This window comes from Pezoporus flaviventris, unplaced genomic scaffold, assembly GCF_033815535.1.
Source record: "Pezoporus flaviventris isolate CSIRO_AGI_PZ_B2104156 unplaced genomic scaffold, CSIRO_AGI_Pfla_v1 ptg000015l, whole genome shotgun sequence".
Classification (NCBI taxonomy): Eukaryota; Metazoa; Chordata; class Aves; order Psittaciformes; family Psittacidae; genus Pezoporus; species Pezoporus flaviventris.
Genome location: NW_026892563.1, coordinates 24,237,555 through 24,255,704, shown reverse-complemented (window position 1 = coordinate 24,255,704; position 18,150 = coordinate 24,237,555). Strand labels below are relative to the sequence as shown.

Sequence of the window (18,150 nt, the reverse complement as noted above, 5' to 3'; positions counted from 1 at the left end):
AATATGAACAAGCATATATTGTTGAATGGGAAAACAGATTGCTGGATTCTGGCCAAATTTCTAGCGCACAGGAAGGTAAATGAGCTGGCTGTAGGTCTCTTCAGCATTTGAAAGCATTAATATGCTAATGCACACAGACCAAAGTGTGTTAACATGATGAGAACAAAGTTGTGAGGTAACAAATTTTTAATCAAATTACTTATTTTTCTGTAGATGCTAAGGGTCGTAGCAAGTTTTAAGTATTTGCTCTGTCCATACAGCTGTATGAAATGCCACATTTCAGGTAAAACAGAGGTCATAAGATACACCCATAGTTTTGCATATCTATCTCACCCATCTCAGCCCCTGCATTGAGATTGCAGCAATCCAGCTCTGACAGCAATATACAAATGTGCATCTAAGGAGCAACATTTAGACTTAACTAAATGACCACTCCTTTAAATACCCTCTGTGTCATCCCAGGGACTGATTCATTTCAAAGAGCAGCTCCGCTGGAGATGATAGCATGGATTACATGATCACAAAATCAGTGTAAATGGGATCAGAAGCAGACCCATTAACTCTAATTAGGGAGCGTAGTGTGATCTTATTCCACTGCACTGTACACAGGCTGTTATTTCTAGTGACAGACGTTTGTTTTAAGGCAGTTAATTTGCACATAGAATTAATGGTAATGCATCCAAGAGCTGATATTGCTAATATACAGCATTAGCATGGCTCACTCTGTCCCCCAGCTTCTGCTCAGAAGGGGATTCCAAAAAGACAGAACACATCTCAGACTCAGTACAATAATGGTATTTTCTGTCTTTTATAGTGAACCATTTCAGCTCAGTGAATGTCAAAAATAGATTGTTATTTACTTTTTATGGTAGTGGAAACTGTTTTCAATGGATTGTGCATTTCTATCAGGTTTTAACATTCACTACTCCTGGAAGCAGCAAAATTCAGTAGACAGATTTTTGCTTGTCTTTAAACCTTTCACCAGCTGACTAATCCCCAAGGTTTAATAGCTGGTAGACATCTGTAGGCAAAAGCAAGAGAAACGAGTTCATCAAGGAACTGTATCATGCTTCCAACTTGTGGCAACATGAGTGCCTCTTCACCATCTGTTATTTGTGTGAGGATTTTATTATGTAAATGACGGCACACACTGCTCTCTAAACAAAGGAAAATTATTCCCCTTACAGTATATTGCGACTGCCAGGCTTCAGTGTCAGCCTCGAAACAAATAATGAAAACAACAGAGAAGTGGCAGACAGAATATCTTGGGTTCTACTTATCCTTCTAAAAGGGAGCAAATATATTCAGGAAGAATTTGTTTATTACGTGTATTGTGGCTCATAAAGACAGGTAGTTAATGAAGCAGCAAACAGTAAATGGATAAAACTAAATCAAAGTGAGTTTTGAAGGTTTAAAATAGATGGAAGAGACAATCCTCCAAAACAATGGAGTCCTAAAATTCCCTGTTCTCACTGAGTGCCAAAAACATGGAACTGGGCCCCTAAATTATCTACAACAGACAAAAAGTATTGTTGTGGAATAGGATTAGAAATATGTATTGTGTCCTACATCCTGGTTTAAAATTTTCCATTAAATTACCAATTTAAATTGAAATGTAATTATCTTAACTGGCATATTTTTGGCAGCTGTGATGGGAAAAAAAAATAAAATCCCTATGCTACACTGGATCAAGTAAAAACCCATAGGAGTTCTAACACTGGCCCTTAATCAAAGTCTGCGAAGACACAAAGGCTTTGAGCTAACCTATGCCAAGCCATGTTGGACAGTATGGCACTGCCTAGGGCGTCCTTTTGATGGCATTTAAAGCACCTGGTGCCCTAGGAAAAGAAATTATATCTAAGGCTGTACATTCTCTGTTTTCCTTAAACCGATCTGCCAACCAACAGTGGCTGCTGAAATAGCTACATAACATTTCATGGGAAAGAAAATGCACCACTGTTCTTATTTTATTAATTTATTTAATATGTGACACATATTAAGGGTGATCATCTGAACACACACTCTTCTTCATTGTGTATTTCATGTGATTTAATATAATTAAACTATTGTTGTATTAATTGATATAATTCAAATCTTAAATTTCTAATTGGAAAAAAAGGATGCATTGGGGACTGTTATTCCAGGTGAACTTAAACAGAAGTAACAGAAACCAGTGCCAGATTTGACCGAATTTGTGATACTAAGGGTGTTTGGTTACTTTCTGTATTGTCTTTGTGTGATTTCTTACACTTGTCAGATTTTCCTGACTTAATTATGATTCAATGTTGAACTTTACAGATAGCCAACTGCTGGTACTGCTGTATTAATTTGTTAATTTTATTAAAACGTGTTAAATTTCATGGATGCAACAGGAACGTATTTTGTGATAGAACAGCTAATACTGGAGAAATTTGCCATGAAACTAGCAAGCATGCCAGCTTTATCAGGTATTCCTTTTCATTCAATTTCTCTTCTTTTTTCTGGTTATTAATTCATTTACATCTAATTTTGTTAAGGATACTTCTGAAGTGTTTTCGTGCTAAAAGATAACCTGAGTTGCTTTTTAACAGGTTGTCCTGGGTTTTGACTTCTAGTTTTGAGAACAGCGTTGGTGGTAGCAGTAGCAGTCATGTTTTTTCCTTTGTGTTAACTAGAATACGATACCACCGGCCAAGAAAACGAGTTACCCGGAAGGACAGGAGCTTCCGGGTGGAACTCGTTTTCTTGGCCGGTGGTATCGTATTCTAGTTAACACAAAGGAAAAAACATGACTGCTACTGCTGAACCCAGGACACAGGTTGCAGCAAAAGAACAGAATAATGCTACCACTTTGCACTTCTTAGCAAAACTGGCTTTTGTATCTTTTTTGAGGTGTACCTTAAAAAAATGAACCTATAATTTCTGTTGCTGCCTGCTGTCATGGGGTGGTTTTTTTTGCAAAATTAGAAATCAATGGCAACCATAACCTAATTCCTCAAGTCAAATAATTTGTTTCAAGTTTGCAGATGTGACATAAGCTTGTTTTCATCATTGCAGGTCTGAAAAACAATTCTAAATATATTAAATATTGATGAACATTACTGTGTCATAAATTTTCCCTCTCATAGTGTACGTCTAAAATTCATGTGTCATTTGAAGCTAACTTTTTACACAGATGGTCATCATAATGGTGCAACCAAGAAATGGTGGAGTTTGGAACCCTTAGGGAGGCGAGGAAGGTATAGAGGGAGGTGTCCCTGCCCAATGCAGAGGGGCTGAAACTAGGGGATCTTTAAGATCCCTTCCAACCCAAACCAATCTGTGATTTTATGATCAGTGTAGCCTAATGGATCTTTAGATGTGAAATGGTACTGGAAGTAAGAAAGAAATACAGAAAATATATTCTTCTCTATCACACTTTTTAACTTGCTACTTATCCATATACATTTATGAATCTGTCCTTTTCTTATTCTGTGAACAGTGATGTTTTTATAAGCTTTTAATTTTGTGTCTAGTTTGCTGCCATTTGAAGTTATTCTTTCTACAGTGAATTGTGCAGCTGTAGACTCTTTACACCATGTAACTGTAGATTCCCCGTACTTTCTCCACCGTACCGTGTTTTTTACATCACACATATGCATATGATTTCCATAATTATTCAGTATTCTCAAACCTAGAAGAGATCCATTCAAACAGGAATGCAAATATTCTCTATAATCATTCCAATGTAATATACTTTTTTAACCCTACAAGTTTGTATATCTAAACTAGCGGGGAACAGTTACATAATAAACACTCTGTATTGGCTGAAGTCTTCATAACCTTAGAAGCCTGGAAATGATATTATTAATATCCCAGATGATGCTTTACTCAGTCATCTGTTTTCTGCTTTTCAGAGCAGCTAGGCACAGGGGAAGGAGCCCTGTTCACACAAGACTCACTGATTTGAGCAGGAGGTGAACAACTTTGGAGAAAAATTGCCCCCCTCTAGCCATGGTCATAGTGGTAGGACTTGAGCTCAAGGTGGGTCATGCACTGCAGGTGCCCAACAAGGTCAGCAGAGAGAGACCATAGCCACCACTCCACCAGAGCCTGGCTGGCGCAGTGGGCTGCCACAGTCCCTCAGCACCTCTGGAGTTGTGCAGTGGGATGTCAGGAGACGTCTTGCAAGCTCTAAAGGATGTTAAGCTCAACACCAGCTGACAGAAATGCCTTCCAAGGTCTTTGGTCAAAAAACAGGGGGTCTTAGGAGGTGTTAAAAGTTTTGGCCAGCATTCTAACCTAGGGTAATGGAAGAGTTTCTCAGAAGAAAATACTCTGTTCCTGGTTTTTGGACTCCAAGGAAACTAGGAAATGAAGTTGAGGCTCAGATTTAGTAGCTGGTTATGCCATTTGCACATGCAAAACCCCCAGGAAAGAACCACCAGCAAAATGAAAACATAAAACTGTAAAGGCAAGGGCTTTCAGTGCAAATTTTGACTCCAGGGTGCCAAATGAAGGTAGAAAAACACAAAAATTACACAACTTGAATAATTTTTTATCTTTATTTCCTGAAAACTCTAGCTGACAGTCACACCTCACCTAAATTCTGATACGTCTTCTCTTGATTTATATGCAAAACAAATAAAATTACTGCTTTGTTACTTGAAGGTGCTGTGTTTCTTCTCTTACTTTCAGATATCTTCATTTCTATGCTGTTGCTCAGACTCTCCTTTCCCCATGTCACTAGTCTTGTCTTTCAATCCTTCTGTTCTAACACTTTCTCTAAATAAGGTTTTCTTTCAGAGTGTTTTTTTCTCTTTCTTTCTGTATTGTCAGTGTGCAATCTCAATTATACCTAGTAACTGTCAGCGTAACCTGAAAAGCTATAGCACAGTGGACTGGATGTCTGAGAGTCAGTGTTCTTTGCAACTGCTAATAGCTTGAGCAGGTCTGTTTTTCAATATTACACATTTTCACCCCATTTCTAGTAATGCAGGTAGAGCTATCCCCCTTTCTCGGCAAATCGTCATGATGTTCCAAGAGTTATATAGATAGCAAACAATGTTGGTAGCAGAAAAAGAGGAAAGATTCCATCATCAGAACAAAATGGACCTAAAGGATTTATAAATGAAAGGCCAGTTATTCTCTGGGGTGCATGGGGGGTCACTTGCACTGTAATCAGTCTTGAGAATGTGAAAGCAGAGCAGGACCTTGACTGTCTGTATCTGGACTTTGTCAGGCCATTCATCTGTGACCAGAATTGTATCGTTACTCTGGTTTTCAATAAAGGGATGTTCACCGAAGCATCACATTGATATTTTTGAAGTATGTTCCACATTTTCAAAGGAACAAATTTATCAGCAAAGAATTGAAATGTCTAGCTGTTTCAATATGGTATCAAGATTTCATATTACACTACTGTGCAAGTGCGTTCATTTTTCTCCTAGGTGTAATGGGAATGAGTTCAACAAATGAAAGCATGTTAACAAGAAGATGATTTGGCCAAATGTCTGTCCTTCTTTCTAAGAAATAAAAAAGCGCTTAAGAAACAAAACCCAAAAAGCATGAGCTTGCTTTCATTGCTCAGAGATCAGACCTGATACTCAAACAGTAGTCAGGGACAATGTTAGCAGGTAGACCCACCGGATTTCAGCAAAACTGGGCTTCTAGTCCTCACCTCAACTGTACCTAGGTTGACTGTTACCTGAAGGAGCTTAGTTCTCAGGCACCTCTTGCCTTATTGTCTTAAAGCTGAGTGTTTCTGGAAAATCTTGTCAGGCTTTCATCTCTGAGTCCTGTACTGAGCAAACCCTTTGCAGGTATTTGAAGTCTTTTGGTGTTTTTATAAAATGTGGCCTTTAGCAACAACCCTTGGACATTGCACTGAGAATATTCACAAAATCTGAGGCAGGATGCTGTTCTGTCTGACATATGTGGCTTATGACCCTGAGAGCTGACGAGCTTTCTGCAGGACCAGGCAGCTAACCAGGCTGAATCCTTGGACATTGAACCTCCTGCATTACTTGATTATATGGCACAGAAAGTAGCAGTTGAAGGTGCATAGTTACTCCATGATGTGATTATTCTTCTGGGACCTATGGAAAATGGGTGAGTAAGCCCAGTCTGGACTTTTGCTGACAGGCCAATTGGGATAATCGGTATCTTTTTTTGCAACATTTCTCAACAGGAAAAGCAAGCCTGGAGCTGAAAAGAAGAAAAAAAATCTCTTCATGAAGCATTTTGTGTCTAAGATTGAGAGCTTTTCAAGGATTTAAATCCCAAATACATATGAAACGTCTGACCAGCTATAACAGCTACTGGGGGACGAGGGGAAGAAAGAGGGTGGGAGAAGGAAAGGGAACCAAACCCAAAGAAGGTGATGCTGTTTGGAAAAAATGTCTCATATAATTTGGCATCTAGCTCTAAGTATGCTATTGCCAACCTGTGAGTTCATTTGAGGTTTATAGCAAGTTACAGGAAGAATAAAAAGTTAATCATGTGCAGAGCCTTGGTGTTGTATTCTTGCCATCTATTTCAATAGCAGTAATAACATACAGACTGAGAAGTGATTGCAGAATGGCATAAGCTGCTTTCTCCTTGAGTTTGCAAACGTATTTCCACTTAAAGCTTATTTTTTATGTTTTCCATCCAAATTTAAGAAAGCAAAATGATGAGGTCCAAGAACATTATACATGGGTTGGATCTGTGGTCAGATTTTTCTGTCAGTTTCTACCCAAGTTAAACTTTGGGACTTTTCATCTAATATCTAAAAACATAAAAATATTTTGTTGTAGCTCAAAAACACAAACAGCAATAGGATAAAAGGAAGAGAAACTCAACAATGAAAGTGGCTGCTCAACAGAAGATTTAACTACATGTTGTAGCCTGTGTCTTCATAACAAATTGTAAAAGCTCCTGTTAAAAGACTTGGGGGATTTAAAGCTGAGGAGATTTCTTGAAGTGTTGTCTGAGCCTGGATCTAGCACTTCAGTCTAAAGATTACTTTAATTCTCTTTTTAAGAGCTGAAAAGTTTATTTTCTTCTTGCTGTTTACTCATGTTTTTCTGGGTTTTTGTCTGACTCTTTAAGTTCATAACTATGAACTTTATTGACATCATCTCAGGTGAAAGATCTTAATGCATCTACAATTGTCATTTCTACTTACAATAAAGCAATAAGCTTCTCAATAATAAACCATATACCAGAAGATCCCTTCAGTGGATAAAACTTTTCTCCTTTCTGTTTCTGAAATAATTTTGAGTGATAATCACCTCTTTGAAAACCTTTTTCTTATAAACTTGACAGAAGCTTTTTGCTCTTTGCTCTCACACCACACAAATAATAGAGTAGCAAATTGTACCCATAGCAAATCTGTGCCTTTACCTACATTTACCATCTTTATTAGCATATTAGCATATATCTGTGTTATCCTGATACACTGTAAATGCACTGGACCTGAGGTATACAGTAACTGCACATAAAAATTTTATTCTTTTTTACAGGACTTGAAATTTGGTGAAAGCTGCCTGTGGATGAGTGGTCCTACTTATTAAGGATCATTTTTATCAGCTCTAGTCCACAAATTAACGCTGCTCTTTGGGGGAAACAAAATTATTTTAGAAAAAATGATGTCTTTGAGTTTCTTTATATCTTGCCATTTTAATTTTGTTTAATGTATTGGCTTCTTGTGCACTGCTTTCTCTCCTTGTATATCAAAGTTACTAGTTTATGCTCTATTGGTGCACAACAGTTCTTAGAGTTGGTACTTCGCTGTCAGTAAGAAAGATGAGAAGCAAAAGTGTGAAGGATTTTCCTGGGGTACGATAAGAGTTATAGCCATGTCTCTAAGAAACTTAGGCTGGTGAAAAAAGGCTGAACAGCAGAAAAGTAGGGCAAGACCATCATTTTGCTTTGGGAGATAATACAGTTTGAGTTATGTGTTTAAAATAGTTGAGACTGGTTTATATTCAGTTACTTTTAATTGTCCAATGCTTTCACTACATAAAATAATGAGGGTTCTTGATTTATTTTTTTTTAATCTTGCCAACTGGCCTGCCTCTTTCCCATAGTTTCTTGCCACCTTTGAATTCTTATGCTAGAGAGAGAGGAGAGAGTTTTCTACTTACTCTGCTTGGAAAAGTTTTCTCAAAAGGTTCTCTTTGGGTTTTAACCTTGGGTTGTTCAATCACCTTCATTAGCAAAAGAACAAAAAACTTTGTTTAACAGTGCAGATCTCTGGCCTAGCCTAAGTTTGCTGAGATTTCTGGACACATCTAATACTGTTTACATAGATCTACCATATCTATCTGCATGGATATTATACTGGCCTTGCTACAGTACTTATTTGCACTAGAAATGTGATGGCTGTAGGTACCAGCATGCTCAGGTTCTAAAAAGAGCTGGTAACTCTGACTTTCAACAGAAGACACAAGGGAGAAAAGACATTAAGATTCTGTGGAATTACTTCTTTTCTTTAGCATTGTCACAAAAAAAAATTAAAATCTAAATCTTTATGCTTCTATTTGCCCCCTCCCCCAACCCTGAAAATTTTACATTTGATAAAGAGCCCGAAGGCTTACTAACAATTTAGTAAGAATATAATAAACTCATCATCTTTCCTGATGAATTTTCATCTCCTAAATATTTCCCTTATTCTTTAAAATGAGGAGGAAGTTTCTCTCTCATGGTTTGTCACAGCTGAGTCTTATGATGAGTATCATATAATCAGTATGACTTACACATATGCTTGATTTTATTTTCATCTAAACTACAACATTTGTCAGTTGCTGTCTTGAAGCCATTGCAGTTATACTGTCCTGAAATGAAGGTATATGTATATGTTTGTAGCTCCAGCACTGCAGATAGGAATATTAGGGGTATGATTTCACGTATTTGAAGTTCTCAAAGTGCTGGAAGTAGAGATCTTTGCCAAATAGGTCAGATGATTAACTACTTTTATTTTCTCTCCTGTAAGATTGGTTATATCAATAAGAAACACATAACATATGTCTTTATAGGGAGCCAGAGAGACATAAAGTACAGTTTTCCTGGTTCTCTGTAATGCTGACAGACAAATATCAGGTTAGTGTGAGTGACTATGGTGTGAAATCTGAGTTTCAGAAGTATAACACACTATTGTTTCAGCGGTAGAAATATGTCTATATTTTTCTCATAACTTTCTAGTGAAAGAAAAATGTTTCTTGTGCTTCTTGTGCTCATTTTGAATGTCTACAAGCTAGCTGCCAATTTAGTAAATGACAAAAATACTGCAATGTTACGATGTTGCCATGAAAGTATTGTTCCTGATATATACTTGAATATAATAGTAATAATACCCAGTACTGTATGTATGTTATACATATGCACTTTTTCTACATTCACAAAGTATGTGAAGTAATTCAACTTCTTTATTTTGTTAAAAGATAGTCTAGTTTTATAGCATCCATAAATGTACCTACAATTTTTAAATTTAAGACACTAAAACTATTTATTTATGATTTTTAACTTCTACTGAAACTGTAGTGTCATGTTGGCATGTACAGAGTAATATCCTTGGACTTCCTGAGGTTTTAGCTGGCAGAGTTGTCAAATTAAACTAGGACATTTTGTAAATGTACCTTTAATAAATGCATATGTCTGTCATGCTTCCCTACTCAGTCTTATAGATCAGCCTGTATCTAGCTGTCAGATACTCTCAACCCAGTTGTCCTAATCTGTCAAGTAAAAATTATAGCATCTAGGTTCACATCCTTTTCTGAAGGTATCTATTTATGCCAGTGACATGTCAAGGACACACAAAAATTTTTATTTTTTTTTTCCACTCCACCCCCCCCCCCAGCAATGAAACCATTAACAGCTGTCTCAAGTCCCTTCCAAGAGGGCAGTGGTTAATACATAGAGAGAATTTATAATGAAGGAACACACCAGCCAAGCAAAATAAATTCTGGATAGAATTTTAAAAAATTATTTCTAAGAGATAGTGACCGTTCAGGCTTGTTTCAGTACCATCATCCTCACCCCCACTCATTTACAGATAAGTTTATGCTCCTGTGTTGCAAAGAGAGATGTAGAGGTTGCCTCCAGGTTATGTGTCTCTGCAGTATCTGGCAATTAACTGTTGGAGTTCTAATGACACATCAGATAGATACAACATTTGCTGTATCAAGATACAACTACTGCTGTAACTTGAGAAAATTTAACAATCCATGGGGAGTATGAAGCTGTTCCTTCTCCTAATTCCATCAGCTCTCCCTGAGCATACATCAGAGGTTAAGAGTCAGAGGGGGATAAAAAGAGGATGAAGGAATCCTTGGTATTTTTAAAAGAGTAAAGCTTTTTATGAATGAACAGATGTTAAAGAACACTATTTGTGACTTTTAATTTTTAGAAATTTTAAACTTCATTCTATTTAAAACAATGACTAAAATTCACCTGCATTCAGTTTAAGACAGTAAGAAAATTAATCTTAACTTTTTTGAAATCTTGTGCTCAAATAATTAAAGAATAAAAATCTCAGTTTACGTCAAGCTTGCAACTCATTCTAGTCATATTAACAATACTTTTTAATTTTGTTATTTTTTGTTTGGGTTTTTTTGTTGTGGTGTTTGGTTTTTTTCGTCTCTGAGATGAGTAAATTCTCAAGTACTTTTTAGGTGTGATATACTCAGCTTTGTTTTGAGCTTTCCATTTATGTATGCACGTTAGCTAGTTTCTGTAGTGATCTGCATTCTTTTGCTAAAAGGATTTATTCCTGCAGTGTCCTATAAGATGAGAAAATGTAATTTCCTCTCTTTTTGCTGTAGTAAATGGAGAGAATTGCAACTATTCAAACTAAAGTCATCTTTAGATAAAGAATTTGGATTCCAATTTGATATATTATGAGAAGATACTTATGTTTCAGACCTCTTATTCTGGATATACTGGAGGAAGCATTGACAAGAAGGGAGGACACCTGCCCCAGCAGTCAGAAGGCCTGTTCTTTCATGAGCCAAAGACCAATAGAACATGACATGTGTGAAGGACCTGAGTATTGAGATGCTCTCTAGAAATCTGCCATAGCCTGTTTTGATCAATATTTAAAACAAGGATATAACTCTGCTTTCTACAGGAAGAATCGCTGAAGGAATTGTTTTCCGAAGGGTGATATGTTCTCAGGAATAATGACTGTTGCTTCTGTGCCAGAAGTGAGTGGAACTTGAGTGAATTCATTGCACATGGGAAAACAGAGTGGGAATAGCCTGAGGAGGAAGCGCATTGCTTTGCAATCTTAAAAAGGAGTTAATCACTTTGAAATCCCCCCAGGTGTATGACAGGGAATTGGACTTATCACAAATGAAATCTTTCATCAACAGCATTTAACTAGTTATCTCCTTCTCTGACAGACTGTCTTGTTCAACAGAGTCCCGTTTTAATCCCCATTATAATTGTTTTAATAATATTATTTATAATGTGCTTTTGTAGAATCAAAATATGATAGCTGAAGTGGAAAAAAAGATCATCCTAAACATAAAGCATTTTTTAAAAATTAGAATCCTGGAACTATAACATTAAGGTTGGTTTGCCTTCCCTAGTATGGGTAAGATTTATACTTGATATAGCTGTTCATTTGCTTTTTCTAAAAACCCCAGAATAATTCAAGAATAACCATTCAATTTAAGGCAGGACCTGATGAAGAGCAGTCCTATGGATTGTGATAGGGTGTGATGGTTGTTTACCATGGTCTTTTCTGCCTTTGAGATCTGTGGATATCTGAACTAGCCACAAGCAGCCCATGAAAGTTTTGAAATCAGGTAAATAAATAACTGCAATGCTGACAGGTACCAAGTAACAAAATTATGGATGCAAATGTAGAAGGGTGTGGAAAAAAACAGTGCCACAGTTTCCATCTCTCAAGCTAAAAGCTTGAAAAATTTAAATACAAATTCAAAGTGACTGTTAAGAGAAAGAAACCTTGGATTTCAATCTGATGAAACGTGTACTAGAAACAGAAAGTGGCAGCAGAAACAATTAAGTTTGGAGAGGGACAGACAAGATTAAAGTCCCTCTCCATCTTGCAATCTGGATAGTAGGAAAGAATTTATGTACCTTAATTTTAAATTTGATAGGTCAAATATTACTTGATTTGTTCATGTGTGTGATCTTTCTTCACAAGTTTACAAGGAAACCCATCAAAAGTGGACTGAAGAAGAGTCCATTCTAAATATAGCTGTATAAGGAAACAAGGAGAGAGCAATTGAATTGGAGAATTCTGCTGTTTTCCTTGGAGTAATAGCATTCTTCCTCTGGTTTTAAGAAATCTGATTCCTTTCTGTTATACTCTCACAAATTTGTAGTAGTAGTAATGCTTAAAATGTACTATATGGATTTACAGTCTTTAACATTTTTTGTAAAGTTTCAAATAAGTATTTTTCCTCAAACAAACCACAGATATTCTTATGTGAAATTAATTTGGTGACTAAATTGCAGGTAGTTGCTGCAGCAAATTCACCTTTAACCTTCTCTAGAGAAGGGTGCAGTTCTTAAATACACAGTGAATAAATTGTGGGCTTGTTTCTCTGAACAAAAGCTGTATTTGAAAGAATTTATTGTGAAAGAAGTTGTATCATACATAATGAAGTGTTATAAAAGTCCTGAGTTATTTCAAATTACTAACTCCACATTAGGCATGGGGTAATCTGTGCCTGGAGCAGCTAGAAGTACAGAGGACCTAATGTAAAGCATGTTGAAGTCAATGACTTTTTTCCATTGTCTGCAACGGACATAAGGTTGTTCAATTTCATGGGATGGAAAAAAAAATATTTTATGTAACAAACATGCACAAAGAAAACCAAATTATCCCTTAAATACATGTGCTTGCTTCCTGATGGTTTTTAATGGGAAACGTGTGCACTGTGAGGTGACCATATTGAATTACCCAGCTTTCTGCAGGGAATTAGTCACTTTTGCAGGGAAATCAATATCCAATAAGAAGAGCTCATCAACAGTGCTTGACTTCAGTTGAGCATGCTGACAAGATGCTGTGAGATACAAGCTTTCATTGGTTTTCTGATTCTTTAAAAATTAAGGGTTTAAGGAACTAGACTGTCTCAGGATCAAGTGCTGGATTTATGTCATATTTTTCTAAATCTGGAAATGGGACAGTGAAAAGTGTTGCTATATATTTAATGTATATTCCTTCAGCTGCTGATATAGCAGAAAAAAAAATGAATGGTTGCAAGCTGTGTAAGGTTGTAGCAATGAGAAGGAGCTCTAACAAAATCATGATTGCATACAATACAATAAAATATTAAAAATTCATTAGATGTTGTGTCCTGAAGCAGAGCTTTTTTCTCCAGACTATGAGCAGGATCATGAAGATCAGTCTCATTAAGAGAAATAGTTTTCATTTAATATTAAAGAAATCCAAATTTAATATTTTCTTTCCAGTTATGATTTTTTAAAAACATTTTATTTTAATAGACAGAACCCATGTCTTACTGTAGTATGTTATTCACAAAAGGATTGTCTTTATCAACCAGCTCCAGTTCTGCTTAATGAATTATTAGAAAGTTGATGTTGCACTTGTTATTATCTTACACAATTGCAGTTGCCCAAAAGGTTTTTTTAAAATGTGTATTGTCTGGAAACATGACATATTTTTGTATGGTAATAATAATTTTACATATATTTCTAGCTAATGAAGAATGCTCAAAATAGAATGATTTCTGTCCATACTATTCGTGTCCATAAAAGTTTTGTTTTTTTTCTGTAATAGTATTCAAAGTCCACACTGAATTCTCCCATTTTATTTTAAAAGTCTTTGTGATTTTAACTGGTTTTGGAGCTCCATCACCTGATGTACTGTTTTTTCTGGGATAGAGTTAATTTTCTTCATCGTAGTTTGTATGGGACTACATTTTGAATTCATGCTGAAAACTGCTGATAATACAGTAGTGTTTTAGCTATTGCTGAGCAGGTCTTACACAGAGCCAATGCCTTTTATGCTTCTCACATCACCCACCAGCCAGTGGGCTGGGGGTGCACAAGGAGCTGGGAGGGGGCATGGCTAGGACAACTGGCTGTAACTGACCAAAGGGATAGTTCGTAGCATATGCTCAGCGAATAAAGCTAGGGGAAGAAGGAGGAACGTAAGGACATTTGGAGTGATGTTGTTTGTCTTCCCAAATCTCCATTAAGTGTAATGGAGCCCCGCTTTGCTAGAGACGGCTGAACTCCTGCCTGATGGGAAAGAATGAGTGAATCCTTTATTTTTCTATTGCTTGTGCATGCAGCTTTTGCTTTACCTAAATTGTCTTTAATTCCACCTATGGGTTTCTGTGGTTTTACCCTTCTGGTTCTCTCCTCTAGTCCAGTGCTGGGGGAGTGAGAAAGTGGCTGTGTGGGGCTGAGCTGCTTTCTGGGGTTAAACCTGTAGAACTCTTGAGACTTTCTAATCTGGATGTCTTTCCACATTATCAATATGACACACTTACTGGGTCCTGGTCTCAACATCTAGTTTTAACATTGTCACCTCAGTGGAAGAAATAAACCCCAATCAGTTCTGTGAGATCTAAGCAGTCAAGTACACCATACTTTCTTTTCCCAGAAAATTATTTTTACAAGAACAGTGGAATTAATGATCAGCTGCTATTTCAGATTGTTTACAGTTATTACAAAATGAAATTACTAAATTAAAAATAATTAAGAGTCTACAAGTTTGTTCATCAATGGAAACAAAAAAAAATAAAAATGCCAAGATAAAGTAAGAGAAAGCAAAACACAACACTGAATTTGAAATAAGGGTGAAGAAAAAAAAATGTAGCCATTCTTTTCTCTATTGTTTTGCTGCACCAGGGAGGTTTAGATTGCATATCAGGAAAAATTTCTTCACAGAGAGGGTGATCAGGTTTTGGAACAGGCTGCCCAGGGCAGTAGTGGAATCACTATCTCTGGAAGTGTTCAAAACCTGTGTAGACAAAGCCCTTGGTGACATGGCTTAGTGGTGGAATTGGCAGTCCTGGGGTAAATGTTGGACTTAATGATAAAGGTTATTTTCAACCTAGCTGATTCTATGATTCTAGGATTCTTACAGTATTGAAACAGCCACACAATTTGTTCTTCTGTTACAATGCATCTTACAATACAGAAGATTTGCTTTTAATTCTTCTACATGGTGGGGAGAAGACCAGTAAGTTTTGTGCTTCATTTCCTGATCCTATAAACACTTAGGGATTTTGTTTGGTTTTATGTGAAAAGGCCCATAGACACAAAAGGGGACTAGCCAGGGGCTTAAATTTAAGCAGATATGTAAGCATTTGTGAAACTAGGGCTTTTATTGAGCGACAGGATCATTGCCTACAGGGGGTACTTTGCAAGAGTACTTGCAGTTACTTCTTTTCTTTTTGGAAAGTGCTTTTAGGTCTATCCCTAGTTACAGCTCCACAAATTTATGCTGTGGGAAAACCTGGGAGTAGTGCAACCAAGGAGGGACTTTAGGCAGGGCTGTTTGGTCAGCCATGGTCTGAGTAAGGTCTTGTAGGCTACAGGGAATGATTCCTTGTGCTGTCAAAATGTGTATTGCATATACTGCATGACAGATGCATGCCACCCTGTGAAATACACTCCCATTTATGCTAGGAGAGGAGCTCTGACACAGCTTTGAAGAGACCAGCCAGAAGAGAAGTACGAGAATGCGATAGAGAAGACGATGCTGACAATCTATAGTCCTTTTGCAAGAGGAGCTTTCGGGCTGCATCACTTGCCCCAGCTGTAACTTTGCAGAGTAGCTACAGGATGGTGTTTCTGAAGACTGCTGCCTGGCCTGCATCCTGAGCTTGGGGGGATCTTCTGCACCACAGCACCTTGTACAATGCTGACTTTATGCTGGTACAAGAGAGGAGGGAAACACATCATCCTGTTTTCTAAACAGGATTTGCTTGTGTGTTCTGTAGAAAAAAAACAGATTTCTTGTTGGGATTCCCTGTATCTTTTCAGGTGATTTTCTGGCTCTTTTGTAGTATCAGAATTTGTCCCTGTTTTAACTCCTAGAAGAACATTTTGATACTGTGCTCTAAGTGAGATGCAAAAATCCTCAAATTTTTTGAATTCACATCAGCAGCTTCTCTTATTAGTATTGTACTGTTAGTCTGCTCACTACCACTGATGCAATTAATTAATCCATTGAATTCTGCATATAAATTTCTTTCAAATAAATATGACTGTGTAAGACATCAGCTATTAAAATTGATGAATGCTTTAACAATTCTTATTTATGGAAGAAGATGTTGTATTTCTCATTAGTAAAAGTCTATAAAATCAGATGTTCTATGAGAAACTGTATGCTGAATGAATTTCTCCTGCAATCTCCTGTTTAATTTTTTGGCATGATTATTTGTATTAAATTATACATTCACCTTGTAAAGTTCATTCTTTCGTAACTACATTATACTGCTATTATAAATGTTCTTGTTAAAATAACACCTTTTTACTATGGGATGGTCTGCTAATATAGCTACAGTAAAAACTTTTCAACATTTCTATTGTAAATATAAATCCCTATTTTCAGGGACTTTAAACTCTTCTATAAATACTCCTTCCAAGCTAATATTTGGCACATAAAGCCTCATTCAAAAAGCAAAACTATATATTATATAACTACTTTAGCCATTTGAAAATATTTAAAAATCGAAAACATGTTGAAATCGTTACACATTGGTTTCAATCTGATGGATTCCTAGAGTTTGAGAAGCTGGGCAGGGAGGAAGGTGCTGGGGCAGGAGAGCCATGTTGTGCTTCCCACCGATGATGAATCAGTCCTCTCCAGTGTCTGATTCTGTTCAAGCCAGTCTGAGTTCAAGGGGCATTTTGATTTTGGATGTGTTTTTGTTTTGGGGCTTTTTCAACCATTGGGTTTCTGGTGCAGACTTCCCAAGGCATTTTAGTGTCGTATGTGAAAAATTACTTCTGACATCTTGTCAAATTTTTCCTACATGATGGAAAGTTCTTAAGTACCTTCTGCTCCCATAAGGTGCTCAAAAATTTGCATCCTAGCAAGTAAGTCTGTGAGGTCCTTACTGATATAGTTTAAGAAGGGATAATCTTGACAACAAATAACACTGCCCAGGCTATTTCTGCTTCACAGTGTCCTTTGGCTGCATCCAGTGCTGACATTTAACATCTTTCTAAAGATTAATACAGTTTTCTCAAATTCTCTTCCGTGGACACTACTTCTTAGAAGCGTCTGGCATGGTATCTCTGGTATCTCAGTTTAGGTTGCTGTTTCATTATCATTTTAACTACCCTTGGGCAGCTCTTGTTGAACTACTTAGTGTCTCACTTGTTTTTACTGTCCTGTGAGATTCTGCAGTTTCTGTTTGTGTGGTCAGCCAGACTCAGAAGTTGCTGAGTGGTCATGAAAAAAATCATGTTGGTCTGGGTTAGTTTTGGGCCAGACGAACTGCCTGACCACCTGATCAAGTGGCCCGTGAGGACAGTGGTCATGCACAGCTAGGCACCATGAAGGTCAGACTAGCCACCCCTCTTCCATCCACAGCCCTGTCTTGGCTTGTCTCAAATGCAACAGTGAAACAACAGTCAGTGATACCTGAATGACTGCTTGAAGACCTTCCAGCGAACAACTGGTATCCATTGCACAGTGCCTGAAAGCATTTTCCAAAGTTGTTTCCTTGGGGAGCCCACAGAACTAGCATGTCCAGAGGCACAGGTGTATGAGAAAAAAGGCTTCCAGGTGGCCCCATCCTCAGGCCAACACTAAGAAAATGGCAGCTTCTTCAGTCTAGGAGCAATAAAGGCTTAATGACAGTGATGCTGCCTTCATTGGACAGCACTGCACACAGCCTTGTTTGGCCAAAGATCTATATGTGCTTATGGAGAAGTAGGAAGGAGCAGGTGTTCTTGACCACTCATAGCTTGAGCATGAGAGGAGACCAACAGCAGACAAAAGCTTTAGATTGCAAACTAAGTCTAAAGTAGGAGAGGTCATAGACTCTGTTGCTTTTCAATGACAGCTTGTTGGGTCTGACAGTTGCAAGTATTTCGTAGCAGTAGAAAGAGTGTGCGGGGGATTTCTGTGGTTGCTAAGAGCAATTTGCTCTAGCAGGAAATATTTTATTACGCTCAAAGCTGTACTCTGAGAGCCCCAGGGATTATAAAGCAAAAAGCAAAACAAAACATGAAAACACCCTCTCCCTT

General features: G+C 37.3%; 1 long non-coding RNA gene across 1 annotated transcript; it reads left to right on the top strand.

Annotated features, from left to right (window-relative positions):
• Positions 1-2,008: 2,008 nt before the first annotated feature.
• On the top strand, positions 2,009-5,264 carry LOC133269463 (uncharacterized). Its single transcript, XR_009743464.1, has 2 exons — positions 2,009-2,447; positions 3,876-5,264. It is a non-coding gene; the product is annotated as an uncharacterized LOC133269463 (long non-coding RNA).
• Positions 5,265-18,150: the final 12,886 nt, after the last annotated feature.